Source organism: Aquarana catesbeiana, linkage group LG04 (assembly GCF_042186555.1).
Source record: "Aquarana catesbeiana isolate 2022-GZ linkage group LG04, ASM4218655v1, whole genome shotgun sequence".
Classification (NCBI taxonomy): domain Eukaryota; kingdom Metazoa; phylum Chordata; class Amphibia; order Anura; family Ranidae; genus Aquarana; species Aquarana catesbeiana.
The window spans coordinates 150,098,432-150,124,415 of record NC_133327.1 but is presented as its reverse complement, the minus strand read 5'-3'; the positions used below and the strand labels follow the sequence as shown (position 1 = coordinate 150,124,415).

The following is a 25,984-nucleotide window of genomic DNA, read 5'->3' as shown; positions in this document are numbered from 1 at the left end:
AGCCCTTTCCACCACTTACCTTAATTGCCTCCCACCTCTGGCTAGACAACAGAGAGGGAAACAGGGATTGGGCATTCAGCTAAACATAACACTGACCAAGGAACAAGAAACATTATCGAAAGACAGGGCTTAGCCCGGATTCTGAGACAGCATCATACAAGAAGCCCCTCTAGGTTGCCTCATGATCCTACTTTGGTGTCTTATTCAGGGGCTAAAATGAACAGTCCAAAGATCGTCCATATGTCAATAACAGTGATACTGCTTAGGTGAACAATGATGTGAAAGGGTTTATCCCAAATATGTCACACCCACTAGGATTTTTGTAAGGACCCCACTTTCCACAGCTATAAAATGGCGAAGAAGACATTCGGGTCAAATGCCTCCCCAACCATTATAAAGATTTATAATCTCTCTTCTCGTACACTTATGGCCTCTGAAATTTCTGTATTGCAAAAAGGGCCTAACTTTGCCCATCATCCACTCCTAATCTCTTTAATCTCCCTAAGGATCTCAACACGTTTGTGATCAAATATTATAGCAACATTGAAAAGAATAACATCACCAGGCTTATCCTTTGTTTACCAAAGGATTATACTTCCGGAGATCTCTTGGGATCACACAGACCAAATGGGTTTGGATTCATGCCAAGAGTTGTGGTCAGAGGGTGAACCCAAGGGTTATATAGATCTTGGTCATCTGCCTTTAGAGAAACATGATATAGAGATGCTACACACTAACTTCAATACCCCTTCCAGATTTAATCCTTATCATGCTAAAGGCACCTATGTGGAGACTTTTTACACTATAGAACAAAATATTACAGCACACACATGCAAAAAATGACATTTAACTCCTGCAAGGCTATTTAAAACACCTGAACATTTTCAAAAAATATGGGGATTATTAGTCCCACTAATAATGGGGTACTTTGTCGCAGTAAGTGGGCTTAAGCACCATATAGCAATATGGTGTGACCAAATCCCCATTTTTTTTGAAAATGTTCAGGTGTTTTAAATAGCCTTGCAGGAGTTAAAAAATAAATTTTTTGCATGTGTGCGCTGTAATATTTTGTTCTGTTTTATGGTCTTATGGCTGAACCATCTTTAACGCATCTTTTAGGGTTGTGCCCCCCAAATATTTTGTTTGGTTTTTTTACACTATAGCTTACATGGATCTGCAGGTATTGTGGGGCCAAAACAACATATGGAGCAACCTTCCCTCACATGAGCACCAAAATGGGCTTGAAAATTATCATCAAGCAGGCTGACAAGGGGGGCAGTGTTGTGTTCCAGAATAGGAAAGACTGTTTTAAGGAGGCAAGTCAGGAGGCAAGTCATTTACTTTCATACAGTGCTACATATCTACCGCTTAAGAAAGATCCATTGTCTGCCTTCAAATGGGGACTTAAAAACCTTTTTGGAAGCTATGAGGGACAGAATACTTGGCTAAATGAAAAACTTCCCAGAGTTCTTTTCTATTCCATATTTTTATCCACCAGGTAGACCGATTGTTGTTTCCATGGAAGGCCTTACCAGTCACCTATAGGACTACATAGACACTTAATACATACATGTGATCTATAACTGCACCAACACATTGGGGTTGATTTGCTAAAGGTAAATAAACTGTGCACTTTCCAAAGTACAGTTGCACTCTGCTAGGGCAGTTGCTTCAGAGCTTAGTAAATGAGCAAAAGCTCTGCTGACTTCCAACATCCAATTATGTGCAAGCAAAAATGCAGTTTTTTCTATTTTCCTTGCACGTGATTGGGTATTTTTTGCAGAATGAAGCTTTACCTCATTTACTAAGCTCTGGAGAAACTGCACTTGCAGAGTGCAACTGCACTTTGCAAAATGCACAGTCTCTTTGTCTTTAGTAAATTAACCCCATTGTGTCCACCAGCAGCAGCACTGTGTTAAATAAAAGTGTTCACAAGTGTCCAAAAGTGAATTCAAAATATATTCAAAGTGTCCACACTAAATACATTTCCAAAACAATGCTCCCCATCTTCCACCGATACACCAGTGCTCTCAGTGAAATTCCTCTCCCAGTGGATAGAAAACTCACCATATATACTGTATATGCCTCTGTTATTACCAGACAGGCACATACATATTTCTTTAAATAGAGATCATTGAATAACTCCAGCCACCACAATGTGTATAATCTTGAGTCACACTCAGCCTGGACCCACCTGGCGTCACTTTCGGTTTACCGCAAAACCTCACCTATTGGAGCATAGGTGTGCACAGCCTATTGCATTAGGGTGTGCACCCCAAAGCTCAAACACTGAGCAACAGAGGCAGTGGCTAGGGGTGTACACATGTCGCAGCCGTGATGCTATGCTTCGCAGCCATGGCAAAAATTACTGAGTGAAAACCACCTGTGAATGGGTCCCTAATTTTTTTTTCTTTTAGAATTTTTAATTTTTTTACAATTTTTAACTGGCCTTTTGCGGGGCTTTGGTGAAATATCAGGGTTCTCCACAGACCCCTGGTGTCCTACATTTAAGAGAAAGAGACTAAGGACAGGATGGATGCGCAGATTCTAGAACTGAACCCCTTAAAGCGCAGAAGGAGGGAGGGAGAGGAGGAGAAGCCGGATAATAAATTTAAATTTTAAATTTTAATTTAAATAAATTTCGATTTATTTTGACACATTTGGATACATTGTTATCCCCTGTTTTGATTATGGTATCCTTTTAAATAAGCACAACATATCATCATTGGATTATCCCTCAGATCTTTCTATTTAATTTTAAGCACATACAAGCCCCAACATGTACATAACAGCACATTGTAAAACCAAATAGATCAATAATGCTTATGTACACTATGGCACTTATTGAGGTATTACAGACTAAGTGTAAGCTGTGCATTGGCTATTTTACAGAGTAATGACACTACAGTTGATTGACACCAGCCGACTAATGCTGTAGGCAAGCATACCGTCTCACCAGACTTTTGGTAAATTCCAGAGACACCATTTTGGGAGAGAAACATTCTGTATAAAAGAGCACCTTATTTTGCTAAGAAATTACCTTGAAGGATTTGTGAAGTTTATAACCAGTATGCTTGACAATTGTACATCTACGTGTCTGCGTGTATATGTGTATATACAGTATATATACAGATATAGATAGCATGTTATTTTTTTCCTTTTGCATGGAATCGACCTTTGGTCTTTTTTGACAGTCAGGATTATTTAATTAGAGAGATCAAAGATCAATGATAATGTACAAGCATATATGCCATTGCAAATGTACAAGTGCAATAAATTTTAGCAACTCATATTTTTACTTTACTGTAGCGAAATCAGTAAAAAAGAGGATGCTGCACTTTGTATATAACATTTTGCCTTGTTAAAGATGCATGAATTAGTATAAACAATAGCAGTTTTAGTATATTGCAGGACACCAAAGAGTAGAAAACTACTTAATTTATTAAAGTGTTGGCTTTTTCTTTATAGAAAAGTGAGCCATGTGTATGCAGCCCAGGTCTTTTCATGTATGCCATTTCACAATAAAAATAATCCCGACTTAAAAACAGCAATAAAGAAAGGGGGAATAACAGAAAGAATAAACCAACACATTAGAAACATACCTGAATTAATTGCTGGCTTTCAATGGAGTAAATGAAATTGCACATTTAAGTCTTGCACCGTTCTGTAAAATAGAGACCTATCCTCTAGCTTGAACTTGGAAGGAGAACTCGACCATTAGCAATGGAAAAAATATATGACAAGAGAACTTTGTCCTGCAGGACAACCTGGGCACGGTATAGGTGTGGTCTCCTGATCTACAGCTTGGTTGTTTAGTATCCGCATGGAAATATGAAATTGAAACAAACAGTGGAGCTGCCAAGCCTTGGGCAGCTCATTGATAGTGAATGTAATTAATTTCATTCACTATCAATGAGCTATGCTATTAATTATGCTGTCTATAAAACAAATTCCTGAAAGCATTACACCATTTTTGTGTTGCCTCTTTAAAAACAAGGAGTAATATTATAGGTGAATCTGTCTTACGTCATGTCTCCTGTTTGGATAACAGACTAGAAGTAAATGAGTCATAATAACAACTACCAAATAATGCTGTTCAGTGATTATATCGTTTTTTTGGAGATGGTATTTTTATATCTACTACTGAAGCTTATAGTCTGTCCATCTAGGCCGGGAGTAGGCAATCTTCAAGAGGTGGAGATCTACCTGAACAACATGAGAGTAGTCAAAGATCACCTGTTATAGCTAAGTGCAGCAAACCCGCAGGAAAGCTGCAAGTACACTGCACCCACGGTGTGGGTAAATCATAGCGCATCAGTGTGAAAGCAGCCCTATAATATTATGCTCCATGTATTGCTTCACACTAACCTGAATATCTCTTCTTTCCTGCTGCTGGCACCACTTTGGAGACTGCTAGCCAGGATAAGAAGTGGAGTGCAGTTGATATCACTCCACATGGGACAGGAGCCAGCATTACAGAGAAGGCATCGGCTTATGCAACTTTTGCTCCCTACTACAGCTTCAACTTTACAAGTAGTCCCTCTGCATTGTACTCTGTTTGATGCACTGGGGTGGCGGGTCAGGAAGCCCAGACCAGTCATCAGTCCTTTTATTAGCTTTGTTGCCCTTCCCTGGACCCTCTCCAGTTCCAGCACATCCCTTCTGGGGACTGGTGCCCAGAAATGGATGGCATATTCCAAGTGCGGCCGGACCAGAGTCTTGTAGAGTGGGAGAATTATAATTTTATCTCTGGAGTTAATCCTCTTTTTAATGCATGCCAATATTCTGTTTGCTTTGCTTGCAGCAGCCTGGCATTGCATGCCATTCCTGTCAACTACTAGGACCCCCAAGTCCTTTTCCATCCTAGATTCCCCCAGAGGTTCTCCCCCTAGTGAGTAAATTGCATTCATATTTTTGGCACCCAAATGCATTATTTTCCATTTTCAACATTAAACCTCATTTGCCATGTAGTTGCCTATCCCATTCATTTGTTTAGATCTTCTTGCAAGGTTTCCACATCCTGCGTAGAAGTTATTCCCCTGCTTAGCTTTGTATCATATGCAAATACTGAAATTGAGCTGTGTATCCCATCCTCCAGATCGTTTATAAATAAATTAAATGGGATTGGTCCCAGGACAGAACCCTGGGGGACCCCACTTTCCACACCAGACCATTACAAGTACTCCCCATTTTTTACCACCCTCTGGACTCGCCCCCTTAGCCAGTTTTCAATCCAAGTACTCACCCTTTGGTCCATGCCGACAGACCTTAGTTTGTACAGTAAACGTTTATGGGGAACTGTATCGAGTGCCTTTGCAAAATCCAGATACACCATGTCTACAGGCCTTCCTTTATCTTGATGGCAGTTCATATCCTCATAGAAGGTCAATAGATTGGTCTGGCATAAACGCTTCTACATGAATCCATGCTGATTACTGCTAATGATACCATTTTCATTACTAAAATCTTGTATATAGTCCCTTATCATCCCCTCCAATAGCTTGCAGACTTTTGATGTTAGGCTAACTGGCCTGTCGTTCCCAGGGATGTATCTTGGCCCTTTTTTAACCACTTGCCGCTCACTATATAGCAAAATGATGTCGGCAAAGTGGTTGCAATATCCTGACCGGACATCATATGACGCATTCAGGATAACAAGACGCTGCGCGCCCCTGACAGAGACTCTTTACCACGTGATCAGCCCTGTCCAATCACAGCTGATCACAATATAAACAGGAAGAGCCAGTTATTGGCTTTTCCTCACTCACGTCTGACAGACGCAAGTAGAGGAGAGCCGATTAGCTGCTTCTCTGACAGGGGGGGTCTGCGCTGATTGTTTATCAGCTCAGCCCCTCCCTCGGATGCCCACCCAGGACCACCAGGGATGCCACCAGGAACACCAGGGATGGCCACCACTGATGACCACCAGGTATGGCATCCCTGGTGGCCATGGGTGTCAATTAGGGATGAGCTTCGCGTTCGAGTCGAACCCATGTTCGACTCGAACATCGGCTGTTCGATCGTTCGCCGATGGCTTTGGCCAATTATGGCTCAGGGGGTTTAGAACACACCCCACACTATATAAGGCCGCCTGCATGGCGGCCCTGTGTAGTGTGTTCCGGCGTGCTGAGAGATAGAGAGAGAGACAGTGTAATTTCATTTGAGTTAGCTAGATTAGGCAGGACAGTCAGTGAGTTAGCTGCACTTACGGTGTATTGTGTGTATATACATGCATCCCAGGTGTTGCATATATATATATATATATATATATATATATATATATATATACACTGTATTCAGTTTAGCTAGATACGATACTGTTATCTTCCTACTGACAGGCAGGCTTGTCTTGTTACAGTATTTACAGCTACCTGAAGAAAATTGCTGGTGTTCTTTTGATCCTATTAGTACCACAGTCAGGCAGCTAGACTATTTGCAGTTAGTGTAGTGCGTCCTCCTTACAATGTTCAGTTAAAGCTACAAGTTAGTTTAGTGTGACCTCTGCACAGTGTTCAGCTAAAACTACAAGTTAGTGTAGTGCACAGTGTTCAGCTAAAGCTGCAAGTTAGGGTAGTGCGTCCTCCTCACAGTGTTCAGCTAAAGCTACAAGTTAGTGTAGTGCGTCCTCCTCACAGTGTTCAGCTAAAGCTACAAGTTAGTTTAGTGTGACCTCTGCACAGTGTTCAGCTAAAGCTCCAAGTTAGGGTAGTGCGTCCTCCTCACAGTGTTCAGCTAAAACTACAAGTTAGTGTAGTGCGACCTCTGCACAGTGTTCAGCTAAAGCTACAAGTTAGTGTAGTGCGTCCTCCTCACAGTGTTCAGCTAAAACTACAAGTTAGTGTAGTGCGACCTCTGCACAGTGTTCAGCTAAAGCTACAAGTTAGTGCAGTGAGACCTCTGCACAGTGTTCAGCTAAAGCTACAAGTTAGTGTAGTGCGTCCTGCTCACAGTGTTCAGCTAAAACTACAAGTTAGTATAGTGCGACCTCTGCACAGTGTTCAGCTAAAGCTACAAGTTAGTGTAGTGAGACCTCTGCACAGTGTTCAGCTAAAGCTACAAGTTAGTGTAGTGCGTCCTGCTCACAGTGTTCAGCTAAAGCTACAAGTTAGTGTAGTGCGTCCTGCTCACAGTGTTCAGCTAAAACTACAAGTTAGTGTAGTGCGACCTCTGCACAGTGTTCAGCTAAAGCTACAAGTTAGTGTAGTGCGTCCTCCTCACAGTGTTCAGTTAAAGCTACAAGTTAGTTTAGTGCGACCTCTGCACAGTGTTCAGCTAAAGCTACAAGTTAGTGTAGTGCGTCCTGCTCACAATGTTCAGCTAAAACTACAATTAGTGTAGTGTGACCTCTGCACAGTGTTCAGCTAAAGCTTCAAGTTAGTGTAGTGAGACCTCTGCACAGTGTTCAGCTAAAGCTACAAGTTAGTGTAGTGCGACCTATGCACAGTGTTCAGCTAAAGCTACAAGTTAGTGTAGTGCGTCCTGCTCACAGTGTTCAGCTAAAGCTACAAGTTAGTGTAGTGCATCCTGCTCACAGTGTTCGGCTAAAGCTACAAGTTAGTGTGGTGCATCCTGCTCACAGTGTTCAGCTAAAACTACAAGTTAGTGTAGTGTGACCTCTGCACAGTGTTCAGCTAAAGCTACAAGTTAGGGTAGTGCGTCCTCCTCACAGTGTTCAGCTAAAACTACAAGTTAGTGTAGTGAGACCTCTGCACAGTGTTCAGCTAAATCTACAAGTTAGTGTAGTGCGTCCTGCTCACAGTGTTCAGCTAAAACTACAAGTTAGTGTAGTGAGACCTCTGCACAGTGTTCAGCTAAAGCTACAAGTTAGTGTAGTGCGACCTCTGCACAGTGTTCAGCTAAAGAAGTTAGTGTAGTGCGACCTCTGCACAGTGTTCAGCTAAAGCTACAAGTTAGTGTAGTGCGTCCTGCTCACAGTGTTCAGCTAAAGCTACAAGTTAGTGTAGTGCATCCTGCTCACAGTGTTCGGCTAAAGCTACAAGTTAGTGTGGTGCATCCTGCTCACAGTGTTCAGCTAAAACTACAATTAGTGTAGTGTGACCTCTGCACAGTGTTCAGCTAAAGCTACAAGTTAGGGTAGTGCGTCCTCCTCACAGTGTTCAGCTAAAACTACAAGTTAGTGTAGTGAGACCTCTGCACAGTGTTCAGCTAAAGCTACAAGTTAGTGTAGTGCGTCCTGCTCACAGTGTTCAGCTAAAACTACAAGTTAGTGTAGTGAGACCTCTGCACAGTGTTCAGCTAAAGCTACAAGTTAGTGTAGTGCGACCTCTGCACAGTGTTCAGCTAAAGCTACAAGTTAGTGTAGTGCGACCTCTGCACAGTGTTCAGCTAAAGCTACAAGTTAGTGTAGTGCGTCCTGCTCACAGTGTTCAGCTAAAGCTACAAGTTAGTGTAGTGCATCCTGCTCACAGTGTTCGGCTAAAGCTACAAGTTAGTGTGGTGCATCCTGCTCACAGTGTTCAGCTAAAACTACAAGTTAGTGTAGTGTGACCTCTGCACAGTGTTCAGCTAAAGCTACAAGTTAGGGTAGTGCGTCCTCCTCACAGTGTTCAGCTAAAACTACAAGTTAGTGTAGTGAGACCTCTGCACAGTGTTCAGCTAAAGCTACAAGTTAGTGTAGTGCGTCCTGCTCACAGTGTTCAGCTAAAACTACAAGTTAGTGTAGTGAGACCTCTGCACAGTGTTCAGCTAAAGCTACAAGTTAGTGTAGTGCGTCCTGCTCACAGTGTTCAGCTAAAGCTACAAGTTAGTGTAGTGCGACCTCTGCACAGTGTTCAGCTAAAGCTACAAGTTAGTGTAGTGCGTCCTCCTCACAGTGTTCAGCTAAAACTACAAGTTAGTGTAGTGAGACCTCTGCGCAGTGTTCAGCTAAAACTACAAGTTAGTGTAGTGCACAGTGTTCAGCTAAAGCTACAAGTTAGGGTAGTGTGTCCTCCTCACAGTGTTCAGCTAAAGCTACAAGTTAGTTTAGTGTGACCTCTGCACAGTGTTCAGCTAAAGCTACAAGTTAGTGTAGTGCGTCCTGCTCACAGTGTTCAGCTAAAGCTACAAGTTAGTGTAGTGCGTCCTGCTCACAGTGTTCAGCTAAAACTACAAGTTAGTGTAGTGCAACCTCTGCACAGTGTTAAGCTAAAGCTACAAGTTAGTGTAGTAAGACCTCTGCACAGTGTTCAGCTAAAGCTACAAGTTAGTGTAGTGCGTCCTGCTTACAGTGTTCAGCTAAAGCTACAAGTTAGTGTATTGCGACCTCTGCACAGTGTTCAGCTAAAGCTACAAGTTAGTGTAGTGCGTCCTCCTCACAGTGTTCAGCTAAAACTACAAGTTAGTGTAGTGAGACCTCTTTACAGTGTTCAGCTAAAGCTACAAGTTAGTGTAGTGCGTCCTCCTCACAGTGTTCAGCTAAAACTACAAGTTAGTGTAGTGCGACCTCTGCGCAGTGTTCAGCTAAAGCTACAAGTTAGTATAGTGCGTCCTCACAGTGTTCAGCTAAAACTACAAGTTAGTGTAGTGAGACCTCTGCACAGTGTTCAGCTAAAGCTACAAGTTAGTGTAGTGTGTCCTGCTCACAGTGTTCAGCTAAAACTACAAGTTAGTGTAGTGCGACCTCTGCACAGTGTTCAGCTAAAGCTACAAGTTAGTGTTGTGTACAGTGTTCAGCTAAAGCTACAAGTTAGGGTAGTGCGTCCTCCTCACAGTGTTCAGCTAAAGCTACAAGTTAGTTTAGTGTGACTTCTGCACAGTGTTCAGCTAAAGCTACAAGTTAGGGTAGTGCGTCCTCCTCACAGTGTTCAGCTAAAACTACAAGTTAGTGTAGTGCGACCTCTGCACAGTGTTCAGCTAAAGCTACAAGTTAGTGTAGTGCGTCCTCCTCACAGTGTTCAGCTAAAGCTACAAGTTAGTGTAGTGCGTCCTGCTCACAGTGTTCAGCTAAAGCTACAAGTTAGTGTAGTGCGTCCTGCTCACAGTGTTCAGCTAAATCTACAAGTTAGTGTAGTGCATCCTGCTCACAGTGTTCGGCTAAAGCTACAAGTTAGTGTAGTGCATCCTGCTCATAGTGTTCAGCTAAAACTACAAGTTAGTGTAGTGTGACCTCTGCACAGTGTTCAGTTAAAGCTACAAGTTAATGTAGTGCGTCCTCCTCACAGTGTTCAGCTAAAACTACAAGTTAGTGTAGTGCGTCCTCCTCACAGTGTTCAGCTAAAGCTACAAGTTAGTGTAGTGCGTCCTCCTCACAGTGTTCAGCTAAAGCTACAAGTTAGTATAGTGCGTCCTCCTCACAGTGTTCAGCTAAAACTACAAGTTAGTGTAGTGAGACCTCTGCACAGTGTTCAGCTAAAGCTACAAGTTAGTGTAGTGTGTCCTGCTCACAGTGTTCAGCTAAAACTACAAGTTAGTGTAGTGCGACCTCTGCACAGTGTTCAGCTAAAGCTACAAGTTAGTTTAGTGTCACTTCTGCACAGTGTTCAGCTAAAGCTACAAGTTAGGGTAGTGCGTCCTCCTCACAGTGTTCAGCTAAAACTACAAGTTAGTGTAGTGCAACCTCTGCACAGTGTTCAGCTAAAGCTACAAGTTAGTGTAGTGCGTCCTCCTTACAGTGTTCAGCTAAAGCTACAAGTTAGTGTAGTGCGTCCTGCTCACAGTGTTCAGTTAAAGCTACAAGTTAGTGTAGTGCGTCCTGCTCACAGTGTTCAGCTAAAGCTACAAGTTAGTGTAGTGCGTCCTGCTCACAGTGTTCGGCTAAAGCTACAAGTTAGTGTAGTGCGTCCTGCTTACAGTGTTCAGCTAAAACTACAAGTTAGTGTAGTGTGACCTCTGCACAGTGTTCAGTTAAAGCTACAAGTTAGTGTAGTGCGTCCTGCTCACAGTGTTCAGCTAAAACTACAAGTTAGTGTAGTGCGTCCTCCTCACAGTGTTCAGCTAAAGCTACAAGTTAGTTTAGTGTGACCTCTGCACAGTGTTCAGCTAAAGCTACAAGTTAGGGTAGTGCGTCCTCCTCACAGTGTTCAGCTAAAACTACAAGTTAGTGTAGTGAGACCTCTGCACAGTGTTTAGCTAAAGCTACAAGTTAGTGTAGTGCGTCCTGCTCACAGTGTTCAGCTAAAGCTCAAGTTAGTGTAGTGCGACCTCTGCGTAGTGTTCAGCTAAAACTACAAGTTAGTGTAGTGCACAGTGTTCAGCTAAAGCTACAAGTTAGGGTAGTGTGTCCTCCTCACAGTGTTCAGCTAAAGCTACAAGTTAGTTTAGTGTGACCTCTGCACAGTGTTCAGCTAAAGCTACAAATTAGTGTAGTGCGTCCTGCTCACAGTGTTCAGCTAAAACTACAAGTTAGTGTAGTGCGACCTCTGCACAGTGTTCAGCTAAAGATACAAGTTAGTGTAGTGAGACCTCTGCACAGTGTTCAGCTAAAGCTACAAGTTAGTGTAGTGCGTCCTGCTCACAGTGTTCAGCTAAAGCTACAAGTTAGTGTAGTGCGTCCTGCTCACAGTGTTCAACTAAAACTACAAGTTAGTGTAGTGCGACCTCTGCACAGTGTTCAGCTAAAGCTACAAGTTAGTGTAGTGCGTCCTCCTCACAGTGTTCAGCTAAAACTACAAGTTAGTGTAGTGAGACCTCTGCACAGTGTTCAGCTAAAGCTACAAGTTAGTGTAGTGCGTCCTCCTCACAGTGTTCAGCTAAAGCTACAAGTTAGTTTAGTGAGACCTCTGCACAGTGTTCAGCTAAAGCTACAAGTTAGTGTAGTGCGACCTCTGCACAGTGTTCAGCTAAAGCTACAAGTTAGTGTAGTGTGTCCTCCTCACAGTGTTCAGCTAAACCTACAAGTTATTTTTTTTGCGAGCTCTGCACAGTGTTCAGCTAAAGCTACCTGTAGAAGGTTGGTGGTGTTTTCCTGATTCTATCACTACCGCAGGCAGTTAAATAAACTACAAGCTATTTTTTGGCGAGCTCTGCACAGTGTTCACCTAAAGCTACCTATCGAAGGTTGGTCCTATCACTACCGCAGGCAGTTAAATAAGCTACAAGTTAGTGTAGTGCGAGCTCTGCACAGTGTTCACCTAAAGCTACCTGTAGAAGGTTGGTGGTGTTTTCCTGATCCTATCACTACCGCAGGCAGCTAAATAAACAACAAGTTATTTTTTGTTGAGCTCTGTCAGTGTTCACCTAAAGCTACCTGTAGAAGGTTGGTGGTGTTTTCCTGATCCTATCACTACCGCAGGCAGTTGATTTTGCTAGCTGCAGTATCAGTACATATATATATATATATATATATATATATATATATCCCAGCTTAGTGCAGCTACAGGCCATTAGTATGTCTGGAAGGCCAACAAGGAGAGGCAGACAGTCACAAGCCAATAAAAGAGGGCTAGCAGGCTCTGTGTCTAGAGGCAACAGTGCTGGTCGTGGAGATGGTGCATCCTCATCAGCACGTGGCCGTGGGACACGCTTGGCCTTTTTTTCGGCAGCTGGCCGCGTTGAGCCACAACATGCGGAAGACTTGGTCGAGTGGATGACCAAGCCGTCCTCATCCTCCTCATCCTCTCTCACCCATGCTCAGGGTATTTTGTCTGGCAAAGCAGCGGCCTCTTCCCTCGGCTCAATGTCATCAGTGACTCCTTCCCTAGCCCCACCATGTCCTCCTGAGGAGTCCCTCGAACTATTTGACCACAGTGTTGGGTACATGCTCCGGGAGGATGCCCAGCGTTTGGAAGGCTCTGATGATGATACTGAGCTAGATGAAGGCAGTAACGTGAGCATGGACTGAGGGGGTACCCAAGAAGGACAGCATTCTGGCAGTCATGCTCCCCCTGCTGCAGCATACTGCCAGGTTTGCTCCAGTGATGAGGAGGGAGGGGATGATGAGGTCACTGACTCAACGTGGGTGCCTGATAGGAGAGAGGAGGAGGAGGAGGCGGGACATCACCAACGAGGCAGGATAACCTCCAGGGGCCAGCCTAAGGGCAGCACACTGACTGCATCACACCCCAAAGCTCTGCATGTGCAGGGCGCTGCAGTCTCTGCGCGTTATTCAAAAAGTTCTTTGGTGCGGGCCCTTTTTGAGATGAGTGCATCAGATTGCACCGCTGTTATTTGCAACATATATCTCAAGCGTATCTCGCGTGGCCAAAACATCTCCCGCTTGGGCACCACATGCTTGACATATGTTGACCTGCCATGCAGTTCTTTGGCAAGCGTATTTAAAAGACTCACACCAAAGAACAAAGAGGACCTCTCCTTTCTCCTCATCAGCTGAGATCTCCAACCCCACTATACCTTCAGTCCTCTCTGAGACCTGCACTGAGAGGAATGAAGGTGTAGAATTAGATGTGTCACAGCCAAGTACTTGTGGGCAACCTGCTTTCGGTACACCGACGTCAGATTGTACAAGGCAAATTTCCCTGCCCCAGCTGCTGCACCGCCGAAAGAAGTTCGCTCCCAGCCATCCACATGCCCAGCGGTTGAATGCTAGCTTGGCAAAATTGCTAGCACTTCAACTGCTGCCTTTTCAGTTGGTAGACTCTGTCCCTTTCCATGAGTTTGTGGAATGTGCGGTTCCTCAGTGGCTGGTACCCAAACGCCACTTTTTCTCACGGAAGGCGATTCCGGCTCTCTACCGGCATGTGGAAGGCAATGTCTTGGCCTCGCTGGACAGGGCGGTCAGTGGTAAGGTGCATATTACTGCTGACTCATGATCCAGCAGGAATGAACAGGGACGTTACCTAAGTTTCACCGCGCATTGGGTGACTCTGCTGGCAGCTGGGAAGGATGCAGGACAAGGTGCAGTAGTGTTGGAGGTTGTTCCACCACCACGCCTCCAAAATGCCACTACTAATGATTGTGACACACCTCTATCCTCCACCCCCTCCTCTTCTTCTTCCTCCATGGCCTCTTCCTGTGCTTTGTCCTTGGAACCAGCGGTGCTCCGTAGCCGTTCAAGGGGCTACGCAAGTATGCAGGCCAAAAGATGCCATGCGATGCTTGAGCTGGTGTGCTTGGGGGACAGGAGCCACACTGGGGCAGAGCTTCTGTCAGCTCTGCAGGGGCAGGTTCAGAGGTGGTTGACGCCACGCCAACTTAAGGCAGGAATGGTGGTTTGCGACAATGGCACCAACCTCCTCTCAGCCCTCCGACAGGGACAAATGACCCATGTGCCCTGTTTGGCTCACGTCCTTAACTTGGTGGTGCAGCGGTTCTTGGGCAGGTACCCGGGCTTACAGGATGTCCTGAGGCAGGCCAGGAAAGTCTGTGTGCATTTCCGCCGGTCATATAATGCCAGTGCTCGGCTGGCAGACCTCCAAAAGGAGTTTAACCTGCCCAAGAACCGCCTAATCTGTGACATGCCCACCAGGTGGAACTCAACGTTGGCCATGCTGCAGCGGCTGCACACGCAGCAGAGGGCCATCAATGAGTACCTGTGCGACTATGGCAAGAGGACAGGGTCAGGGGAGCTTGTTTTTTTTTCCCCACGCCAGTGGGCCATGATCAGGGATGCATGCACTGTCCTTTCACCATTTGAGGAGGCCACGAGGATGGTGAACAGTGACAGTGCATGCATCAGTGACACTGTCCCCCTTGTCCACCTGTTGGAGCATACGCTGCATGGAATAATGGACAGGGCACTTGAGGCAGAACAGAGGCAGGAAGAGGAGGACTTCCTTAGCTCTCAAGGCCCCCTTTATCCAGACAGTGTTCCTGCGTGCCCGCCGATCACACAGGAAGAGGACAAGGAGGAGGAGGATTGTGTCAGTATGGAGGTGGAGCCTGGCACTCAGCATCAGCAGCAGTCTTTAAGGGATCAGTCCCAAGAAACACATGGACTTGTACGTGGCTGGGAGGAGGTGGCTGCGGACCTTGTCGTCCTTAGTGACCCAGAGGACTCCGGACCGAATGCCTCAGCAAACCTACGCTGCATGGCCTCCCTGATCCTGCAAAGCCTGCGTAAGGATCCTCGTATTCGTGGTATCAAGGAGAAGGACCAATACTGGCTGGTAACCCTCCTTGATCCACGTTACAAGGGTAAGGTTGAGGACCTTATCTTGCCATCGCAGAGGGAGCAGAGGATGAAACATCTTCGGGAGGCCTTGGAGAAAGGTCTGTGCAACGTGTTCCCAGAGACCGGGAGGTTACAAACTCCTGTTTCTGGACAACGTGTTGCTGAGGCTTCGGTCAGTCAAAGAAGGAGCGGTGGAGAAGGTGGCCATCTGACCGATGCGTTCAGATAATTTTTTAGTCCGCAGCCCCAAGGTATGATCAGTTCCAGCAACCATCGCCAGAGTCTATTTTACATGGTGCAGGAATACCTAGGGGCAAGATCTGACTTGGACACCTTTCCCACCGAAAATCCTCTGGGTTACTGGGTCTTGAGGATGGATCACTGGCCAGAGCTTGCACAGTATGCAATTGAGCTACTGGCCTGTCCTGCATCCACCGTTCTTTCGGAACGTACATTCAGTGCTGCTGGAGGCTTTGTAACCAATCACAGGGTGCGTCTGTCCACCGACTTGGTCGATCGACTGACCTTCATAAAAATGAATCAGTCTTGGATCACCACCAGCTACCTAGCACCTGATGCTGATGTAACCGAATAATTTTTTTTGAAATCTCAGATCCCTTCAAAGACTACCTATGCTGATGCTGAGTGACTATCCTGAGAAATTATCCTCTTCCTCCTCAACGATCACGCTGATAGCTTGTAAGAACATTTTTGGTTCTGGGCGCCACCACCAGTGCCTAAGGCCCAATTTTTCAGCCCCTGTTGAACAGGGGCGTGTAATTACAATTTTTGATGCAATACTCTGCAGCAGGGCTCGTTCCTGCGTTCCAACTAGAGTATCTGTGAGGGGTTGCAGTGTTGTGGCACCAGCACCAGTGCCTAAGGCCCAATTTTTCAGCCCCTGTTTAACAGGGGCGTGTAATTACAATTTTTGATGCAATACTTTGCAGCAGGGCTCGTTCCTGCATTCCAACTAGAGTATCTGTGAGGGGTTGCAGTGTTGTGGCACCAGCACCAGTGCCTAAGGCCCAATTTTTCAGCCCCTGTTCAACAGGGGCGTGTAATTACAATTTTTGATGCAATACTTTGCAGCAGGGCTCGTTTCTGCGTTCCAACTAGAGTATCTGTGAGGGGTTACAGTGTTGTGGCAGCAGCACCAGTGCCTAAGGCCCAATTTTTCAGCCCCTGTTCAAAAGGGGCATGTAATTACAATTCTTGATCTAATATTTCACAGCAGGGCCCATTTCTGCGCCCACCAAGAGCGAGTGAGGACTTACAGTGTTGTGGCACTAGCACCACCACCACCAAAGGCCCAATTTTTCTGCCCCTGTTCAACAGGGGCATGTAATTACAATTCTTGATCTAATATTTCACAGCAGGGCCCTGTGAGGGCTTACAGTGTTGTGGCCACAACAACACCTAAGGCCCAAATTTCTGAGTATATAGGGCAGGCCCCTACTTTCAAACATCCAACTTACAAACGACTCCTACTTGCAAACGGAAGGAGACAACAGGAAGTGAGATGAAATCTACCCCTAGGAAGGGAAATTCTCTCCTGTAAGAGTTAATATGGGAAAAACGTTTCTCCTTTCCACTGATGCTTTATCACCAATCCTTGTTTCACAAAAAAACCCAAATTTTCAAAAAACATTTGTCATTGGGACAAAAAATGAGGTGATTATATAAAGTGTAGTGACTGCGCTTAAGACAGTGTGTAGGTATGCAGCCCCCCTAAAGAAGCTCCCTACAAGGTGCTTCAGAAATGAATACGTATGTAAATGGGGTGATGGCGCTCCCTATAGTTGGTTGGGCAGATAAGTAGCAAATAACTAAACCAAATTAAATTGAAATTACTGATAATAGAGACCAATGTACTGGCTCCACTGCGTGAACCCCACCGGACCAGGTGGTATGTATACCCAAAAGTACCAATACTTATATGGATAACCAGATAACAGTGAGGTAACAACGCTCCCTAAGAGGGGTTTCTGAGCATGAGTAAGTGTACTAGTGAAAAATATAAATAATACTGGAAAAAACTGCCGCAGCAGAAATATCCCGCTGACTGCGGGTTTGTGCGTGTGGCCACGTAAACTAGTTTACATGCAACCTCCTCACCATAAGTGATAGTGTTGGTAGGTGTGGCTACCCTGATTATACATTCATTACATGTGAGTGAAACCGTACATAGTGCCTTGTATAGTATAACCTTTCGCATAAGCGCACACACTTTGGTAGTATATAATACTAAACCTGTGACTAAAATACAAGTGGTATTAACCTCAAAATAACAAAGGTAGCGGTAAGCCTATAGGTGACCATAAGATTGAGCACCTAGATAGGTATTAGGCATCTACCAAATATAAATCCATGGACATAATTAGTGAACAAAAATCATTTAAACCTTAATTAGTTTTTAAATCTTAATCAGTTTTTAAAGTGTTTGTAAAAAAATCCACAATTAATAGGCAGTCCGTAATTATGAAGATGTCTTCAACACGGTGAAAATAAAAAACTCAAAAACGTGACTTGAGTGCATTCAACATCCTTGGTGACTTAGTGCTCCCCCTCAAGGGTCCCCACTCACCAGATCTATTCACCCCAAAGGGGTAATTCGCATATAGATGTAACCTCTACGATCTCCCTGCCAGCGTGGATGGATTTCCCGGGGTGGTCCTCAGCTTACACAGGAGAATGGAGCTTTGTCACTCATATAAAAAGAAGGAATAGTGGACTCCCATAGTGTAGTACTTAAAATCAAATTTATTCCAACATAAAAATTCTTCCAATAAAAATGCTACAGTCCAGCACAGCTGGCTATAGTAATTCAGCAGCAAAAAGTATATATATGTACACACCAAGGGCAATGGTTTGCAAGCTAAATGTGACTAGCACAATGTTGCTCTAATATGTAAAAAACCAAGCCGGGCAGCCCGTAGCGCAAGGTGGAAGTAAAACGAGTGTTTGCACTCCACCTGCGTTCCACCGGCCTAATTTCCGGAAATGGCGTAGCGTGCGTGGCGCCGTTCGACGGCGCCACACACGCTACGTCATTTCCGGAAATTAGACCGGTGGAACGCATCATTAAAATCACTGCTCCTGAAAAAACGTCAGTTTTTAAAAGTTTTTTTTGCATTGATACATGTCCCCTGGGGCAGGACCCGGGTCCCCAAACCCTTTTTAGGACAATACCATGCAAATTAGCCTTTAAAATGAGCACTTTTGATTTTGAACGTCCAAGTCCCATAGATGTCAATGGGGTTCTAACGTTCGTGCGAATTTTCGGTCCGTTCGCAGGTTCTGGTGCGAACCGAACAGGGGGGGTGTTCGGCTCATCCCTAGTGTCAATGTATGCCCATACATGATGCCAATGTGTGCCCGCACATGATGCCAATCAGTGCCCACCAGCAATACCTGCCAGTCCCTCCTAATCAGTGCCCTCTATCAGTATCAATCAGTGCCACTCATTAGTGTCCATCAGTGCCACCTATCAGTGCCCATCCATGCCCATCAGTGCCGCCTATCAGTGCCCATCAGTGCCACCCATAAGTACCCACCAGTGCAGCCTATGAGTGCCCATCTGTGCCACCTATGAGTGTCCATTTGTGCCACTTATGAGTGCCCATCAGTGCCACCTATCAGTGCCCATCAGTGCCACCTACCAGTGCTCAGTGTCGCATATCAGTGCCCATCAGTGCCACCTCATCAGTGCCACCTCATCCGTGCTCATCAGTGCCACCTTATCAGCGCCCGGCAGGGCAGCCTCATCAGTGAAGGAGAAAACGTACTTATTTACAAAATTTTATAACAGAAATGAAGAAAAACTTTTTTTTTCAAAATTCAAAAGACTTTAATATTGCTTTAAACTTGGTAATCTAAGTTAAAATCTTGTGTGTGCTCATTGACTTTGATTATCCGTTGAAACCTTTCTCTTGTACCCTTAAGGCCCTTTTACACTGGGGTGGTTTGCAGGCGCTATTGCGCTAATAATAGCGCCTGCAAACCGACCCTATACAGCCGCTGCTGCCTCTCCAGTGTGAAAGCCCCGAGCGGTGCGCTAGCAGGACGTCCTGCTAGCAGCATCTTCGGAGCGGTGAAGGAGCGGAGTATACACCGCTCCTTCACCGCTCCTGCCCATTGAAATCAATGGGACAGGGCGGCTATACCGCCGGCAAAGCGCCTCTGTAAAGTGCCTCTTACAATAGCGGCGCTTTACCGCGGACGCCGCACCCCCCAGTGTGAAAGGGGCCTTACACTGAGAGCTAGTTAGCAACCCCCACAGCCTTACTTGCTAGGACACGAAAACTGTTGGTTTTCACTCCTGCAATGCTGGGAGAGAGCTTCCAACGGATTTTGCTTTCCATTTGTCCTCCACTAATGGTTATGTCAGGGTAACGAGTGTTGATAATGATGGATGTCAATGATGCCTTTGACGGTAAGCATAGGGATGTATTAATAAGCTGATGATGATGAGAGTCGTTTTTTTCAGATTAAAGTAATCAGTCTCATCACATGAACACTGGGAAATATCAGCTGTTAGTGAGGCCAAAGTAAAATTTTACATATTGGGAAAACACAAGGCAGTATCTAAAAATAAGGGTACACTTTTTAGGGCTCACCATTTAGTTACCAAAACTTGGATGAAACCATAAGCCAGGAGCATGGGAAATCATCACAGTAACAGAAACAATTATATTTGTTTGGAACCTCCAGATGTGGCAGTTGCTAACACTGGCCATTTATCAGCAGTGACTCATATAACTCTGTGAGCTGTACTGTTGAGAATTACAGATACATTTACTGAAATCTAATCATTATGTGCTTATATCTTCAAATGGAAAGAATATAAATGGGGAAGTGGCACTTGGATTTTCTCTAAAGCGATATCGACCCACTTAAAGTAGTTGTGAACATACAACGTTATGGACAGTTTCTAATACAATTATAAATATGCAGGCACCATAACTGCTTTTGCTTTGTTTTGGAAATTACCTTTCTTACCTTATTTACAAGGTTAAAGTGGAAGTAAAGTCCACTTTTTAACTTGTACCTACAGGTAAGCCTATGATAAGGCTTACCTGTAGGTACAGTGAATATCTCTTAAACTTGCACCACTGTGTTGGAGATATTCACAAGCAGGGCTTTTTTTCAGGGGGAACTTGGTGGAACTCAGTTCCACCACCTCTGGCTCAGACCCTTTGGTGGCTGCTCACCACAATCACTTGTAAACACAGAAGTCTTGTTTCTGTGTTTACAAGTGACAGCTCTGCACTCTGGGTGTAACCCCCATGAACTCTGCACTCTGTATGTAATGCAATCCTGATATTTATTGCCCCTTTAAGACCCTTCTACTGTTTGTGAAATATGACCACACCCACTATTTGATGTGATTTGGAGGGTGTGTGGGGGGAGAGGTTTTTGGAGGGTCGTGGTTGAGTTCCAGCACCTATTGTTTGAGAAAAAAAGCCCTGTTCACAAGTAAATGCAGCCAGTGACGTCTCCGGCGCATGTGCTCTGAAGGGACAGCATCTCCCCCCCCCCCGGCTGGAGCCCGCAAACCCGAAAGGAAGACCGTGTAAAGATGGAGGCGCCGGGGCGCTCAGCTGGAGGGCTCCATGTGCAGGTAAGTCTGTCACAATGTGCTAGTATGCAATGCATACTAGCATATTATGGCATAAGGCTGCAGGGGTCCCAATTTTTTTCTTTTTTTGGGGGGGGGGGAGCGGTTTACTACCACTTTAAAAGGTTCTGTCATGTGACCACGCATCTCTTCTTCCTGATATTGGGGGCAGGGTTACAGGACACTATGTAGACACACAGTCCCTGGAATTCCTAAAGACTGGAGCAGGCAGATTTTTTGCGAAAGTGTCTCTCATGCATTATAAAAGTGATGAAGAATGTATCAAATTCAGGCAGGTGCCTACAGAAGGGTTACTGTTTTTTTCTGAGCTAACTCATGTTCTGCAGCTATCTGGGTCAAGTCCGCTGTATGGATCTGAGGGATTGATCGGCTAGATTTTCCTACCAATTTTCCTCAGATCCACATAAAAAGGGTTCATTCAGTGTTCCAAAAGGGAGCTGCTGTAAATACTGACAAGATGTAGGCCATTATGCTGCCACACAGTGCCCCCAGCTGGAGGGCCACTCGGGGCTCCCTGAGGGACTGGAGGCCTAAAAAAATCTTAACTACCAATCTTGGACTTTCTGTCTTTAAGGATCTTTGCCAAACATGGACTATGTGGACTCTGTGCTACCTTAAGTGGATTATTTACCAATCAAGGACCAATCATGCCTCTAATGGACACTAAAGACTCTCTCCTGTTATTCAGGTATGATTACTCTTTGGGCACTAAAGCACCTTGTGAAGGAATTCATGTGAGAATCTGCCTGATAAGAACTGTTCCTGTATGTTGACTTTCTTCGGTAAAGTTACCAATAACTGTTTAATGCCTGGTCTGAAGCTTCTTCTTAAGTGGTGTATTGCATGGCGTATTCAAAGAGCAGGGCTTGTCACAAGGGGACTGTAGGTCAGAGTAGATACAGCACACTTCAGTCCAGCATGTAGTTTGCTGCCTAGTGTAGGCTATATTGTGGTTGCTAGGAACAATTTTATATGTATCATAGCTAAATGCAGCCAACCAGTCAGGAAACGGGTGACTGGCATAGGGTGATGGTTACTCTGGTAGTAAAGGGGTGTTGTGCTTGTCCCTGCATTTTGGGACTGGACCTGGGGCACTGAGTACCCAAGGACCAAGCCTGGGAGTCATGGGAGAGATTTAGAGGGCCCCTGAGAGAGAGAGCGAGCACGTAATTACAGAGTGAGGTTAATTTCATGTAACCATCCATTGTTAACTGTGGACATGTCACTGGGAGTGAGGTGACAGGTATTTCTGGAATGGTGGATGCCAGTGCACGCTCTGTAGGACCAGTTTCTAAATGCAGTGTACCTGGGAGTTGGTGTTCTCTAAGGCCCCTTTCACACTGGGGCGGTAGGGGGCGTCGGCGGTAAAACAGCGCTATTTTTAGCACTGTTTTACCGCGGTATTCGGCCTCTAGCGGTGCGGTTTTAACCCCCCGCTGGCGGCCGAAAAAGGGTTAAAACCCCTCGTATAGCGCGGCTATAGCCGCGGTATTACCGCGGTATAGCCGCGCTGTCCCATTGATTTCAATGGGCAGGAGCGGTTTAGCAGCGGTGAATACACCGCTCCTTCACCGCACCAAAGATGCGGCTGACAGGAGATTTTTTCTTCTCCTGCCAGCGCACCGCTTCAGTGTGAAAGCCCTCGGGCTTTCACACTGAACAAACAGCGGAGACTGTTTAGGGGCGGTTTGCAGGCGCTATTTTTAGCGCAATAATGCCTGCAAACCGCCCCAGTGTGAAAGGGGCCTAACTGTAGTTGTGTCTAGTGTGCTTAGTGTTAACAGTACAGTCAGTTAGCCATGGGTTAACTGTGTTCATTGTGGCTGGATTCTGGGTCAGGGGTTATGACTTAATGCTGATTTTTGCATGGAAGCAAACTCCTGCCTAGAACCTAGGCGATTAGCGAGTGTAGTTCTAGTGTCCCCCACTAAGGCGCCTAAGCCCCGCTCACATGTCTAGAACTCGTACTTGAGTTTGTCTTATGCTGCACCACTTTTAGAATGAACATGAGACACTTTTGCAAAATCTCCACTTTTATGTTTGGCGCATTTAATGCAACACAATGTAAAAGTGGCACAATGTGACACAACGTGAAAATTGAATATTTTAGAACTATCTGATATTGGTGCACGAGTTGCTGTCAGAACCAAAAGTGTAGCAAATGCTTCATGCATTTGGCGCAATATTTAAACAGAAGGGATTAACGCCAGAAAAGTGACAGCAGCTTTACTGAATTCCTCCTGGTTAGCCTGTATTCCATATTCTGTACAGCCTGCAGGAAGATGCAGGCCGTGCCTGAGAAGGAGGCACGTTTAAGAGGCCAGCTGTGCTTGGCAGGGGGTGTGTGCCAGTGGGAGGTTGTGATTGGTCAGAGGGTGTGGTGGCTGAATAAACTACCCAGTATAGGCATGCTGTGTGTCTGCACAGTGTCCTGTACCTCTGATTGGCCAGCTAAGGGATACAAACTTACCACGCTAACACAGATCAGCTTCTGTACTTTGTGTGGTCAGTTTAAAACAAGGAAGAAAGAAGACTGGCAGGATCAAATGGGTTTTTCAGATTGAAGAAGAAGTGCATGAAAATGATAGAGACTATGATTGGTAAAATTAACATATGTGAGCACACCCATAGAAAGAAACATAAATACTTAGAATAACATACACTGGGGGGCGTGTCCGGATATGAGCCGAGAAAGACGTGTTGCTATGGAGCTCCGCATATCCTGAAACTATCTATTGCCATCCTCTGCACTAATCAACCTGGTGAGCCTCCACATCAGCCCCATTGGTCCCTGGGCACCCCCTGCCACAATCACAGCCTATATTGTGGATCCCGGCTGGCCGCTGGTGTTATTATCTGGCCCGTGGCCGGCTCCACACAGCTAGGACCCGCCGCCATCTTGCGGCCCATGATACCACATACATCCTCCACACTAGAGTGCCGCGAGCGGCGGCTTCACCATCATCCATCTAGGGCAGCTTCTCCAGAGGGGGTAGACTGGGAGTGAACCATCGGAAGGCCGCCTGAAGATCCCCGGGGACTTGCTCGCCGCAACAGCAGCCCGCCGCCATCTTGCGGCCTACGAGGCCGCCTGCATCCCCCACGCCATCTGCTGCCATCCGCTCCACTGACTAACCTTGTGAGCCTCTAGGTCTGCCACATAGGTCCCGGGGCTTCCCCTGACTTGATTGCAGCCTGAATTGTGGATCCCGTAGTGGCCGCGGCCTAGTGCGGCCTTGTGAAGCCTGAGAATCCCCGGTGTTTCCTGAGCCAGCTGCCCCGTGGAAGTGCATCGCGGCGTGGATCCCCTTTCAACATCTGCCTGTCACTCATCCAAGGCCCTGCCACGGCCAGGGAGCTGTTTAACACTGCCTGCCTGAACTGTGATCCAGACCCCGGTGTCTCCAATATCTGGCATGTGCGGCCATCTTGGTACACCTCGGCAGATACTCGAGGCCTGCAATCCTTTCAATTAGGACCCCATCCCACCACCAGAGCCCCCTTTACCAGACAGAGTGGTGTTCCAGCAGAGGACTGAGGTGGGTTTCATCCCTATGACTGGTGTGGATGACAGCGGCAATCCGGATCCCATCATCTTACAAGGCGGCCATCTTGCTACACCCGACCTCAGCATTATAGAAGTTTCCCTTACATCTCTGCAAACGATCTGCTCCCTACATTGAAGTTAAAATAACCTAGCCTGAATGTCTATCTTCAGAGGTCACCATCATCTGGTGGCATGGACGCTTTTTTACCCTTTTTTTTCTTTTTTTTTGTTAAAAGCACGCTTCTAGGGGGGCATGGCCTGGACATGGCTGGCTGAGGACATGCATCTGCTGAGTTCTCGGCCGTTCTACCCCTACCCCGGCTATTTTAGCTTACGACCTTAAACTATGCACTCAGCCAGACGGAAATCCACAAAAAAGAGCAGCAAGCTGACCAAGTCTGCCCCTCAGCCATCTACTTCAGGTGAACTTCGGAGGAGATTCCAGTTATCTCTCCTCGGCTCCCCGGAGCTAAAGATGGCGGCGGCACGTACAGGACATACAGGGGGACAGGAAATGAGCAGCTCCCCACCACTACAGAGAGACACACAAGCGGCAGACAGCTATGCCGGCTTCCCCACGGACCTCTGCTTTACATTTGGAGAACCTTCACAGCCCTCAGGTCAGTCTCCTGGAGTAGACACAGAGCTCCGTGCCCTGTTACAGGCACTTCCAACTAAAAATGATATTGCAGCTCTTATAGCTACAGTAGAGGCTGCACACTGCAAAGAAATGAAAGCAGTGAGGGTGGATGTCAGCGCTCTGGCTGTGAGAATAGAATCAGGAGAGAGTTCCTTGTCAGTACTAGAACGCCGAATGTCAGCTATGGAGGAAAACCAGAATATGCAGGCAGAATCGTTACAAGAACAACAGCTACGCTTTGAAGAAATGGAGGACCGGAGTCGCAGAAACAATTTGCGCCTCCGGGGACTCCCAGAGGCCACAGGACCGGAAGATTTAGCTGACACAGCGATCGACATCTTTCGCAGCCTCCCAGGTATTGAGCTGCCCGATCGTATTGTCATTGACAGAATACACCGTGCACTGGGCCCTAAACCCACTGATCCACTAAGACCAAGAGATGTCATTTGTAGGGTACATCACTACGTGCATAAAGAACAGATCTTACGTAAGGCCTGGGAAGCGGAGGATCCCGAACTAGATGGTGCCACAATCAAAATCTTTCTGGATTTATCACGTGCTACCCTACAGAGGCGTGTGATTCTGAAGCCGCTACTAGACCTCGCCAGAAGAAAGGGAGCTACATACTGTTGGGGTTACCCACTGTCGGTAACGTTTAGGAAGGATCAGAGGAGTTTCACCCTGCGCAGTCCAGAAGCGCTACCTGCCTTATTTACTTTCTTGTACACTGACCCTATTGACATCCCGAACTGGCTGGGACATCTCCCGCGAACACAAGGTCGTCCAACTTCCTCAGGAATGGGAAGTAATCTCCCACCAAGGCAACAACGGAACCGACGTCGACCCAGGGCATCCTCTCAGGAAGACACACGTGAGTCCTGAAACATAAATTTACTTACACCATAGCTATTCATGAAGGAATGCTGTTTTGGAATTCTTGTTCCCCTTTGTTTGAGGTAGACTGTTCCCTCTACCCAAGAGTTAATCCTACCATGCCATAAATGTGGTAAAGTGAACATTTCTTTTATTTCTGTTGGAACGAAGAACAGCGGAATCTGCTCCTGGTTATTTCTGTTATTGCCAGGGATGCACTAAAGTAGTTTGCTTGCTGTGGATGGAGCCCACTACTTGAACTAGCCCACTACC

The 25,984-nt window shown here is 45.9% G+C and overlaps 1 protein-coding gene across 2 annotated transcripts in view; it reads right to left on the bottom strand.

The window, feature by feature from the left end:
* Positions 1-25,984, bottom strand: part of PLS1 (plastin 1) — a 227,386-nt gene that overhangs the window by 127,208 nt on the left and 74,194 nt on the right. The window contains exon 1 of one of the 2 annotated variants that reach the window (XM_073625874.1): positions 3,603-3,887. The exons of the other annotated variant lie outside the window; for it this stretch is intronic. The gene's annotated coding sequence lies outside the window, so the exon portion shown is untranslated. Of the gene's footprint in view, positions 1-3,602; positions 3,888-25,984 lie in introns of those variants that run through there. 2 annotated transcript variants of the gene reach the window in all.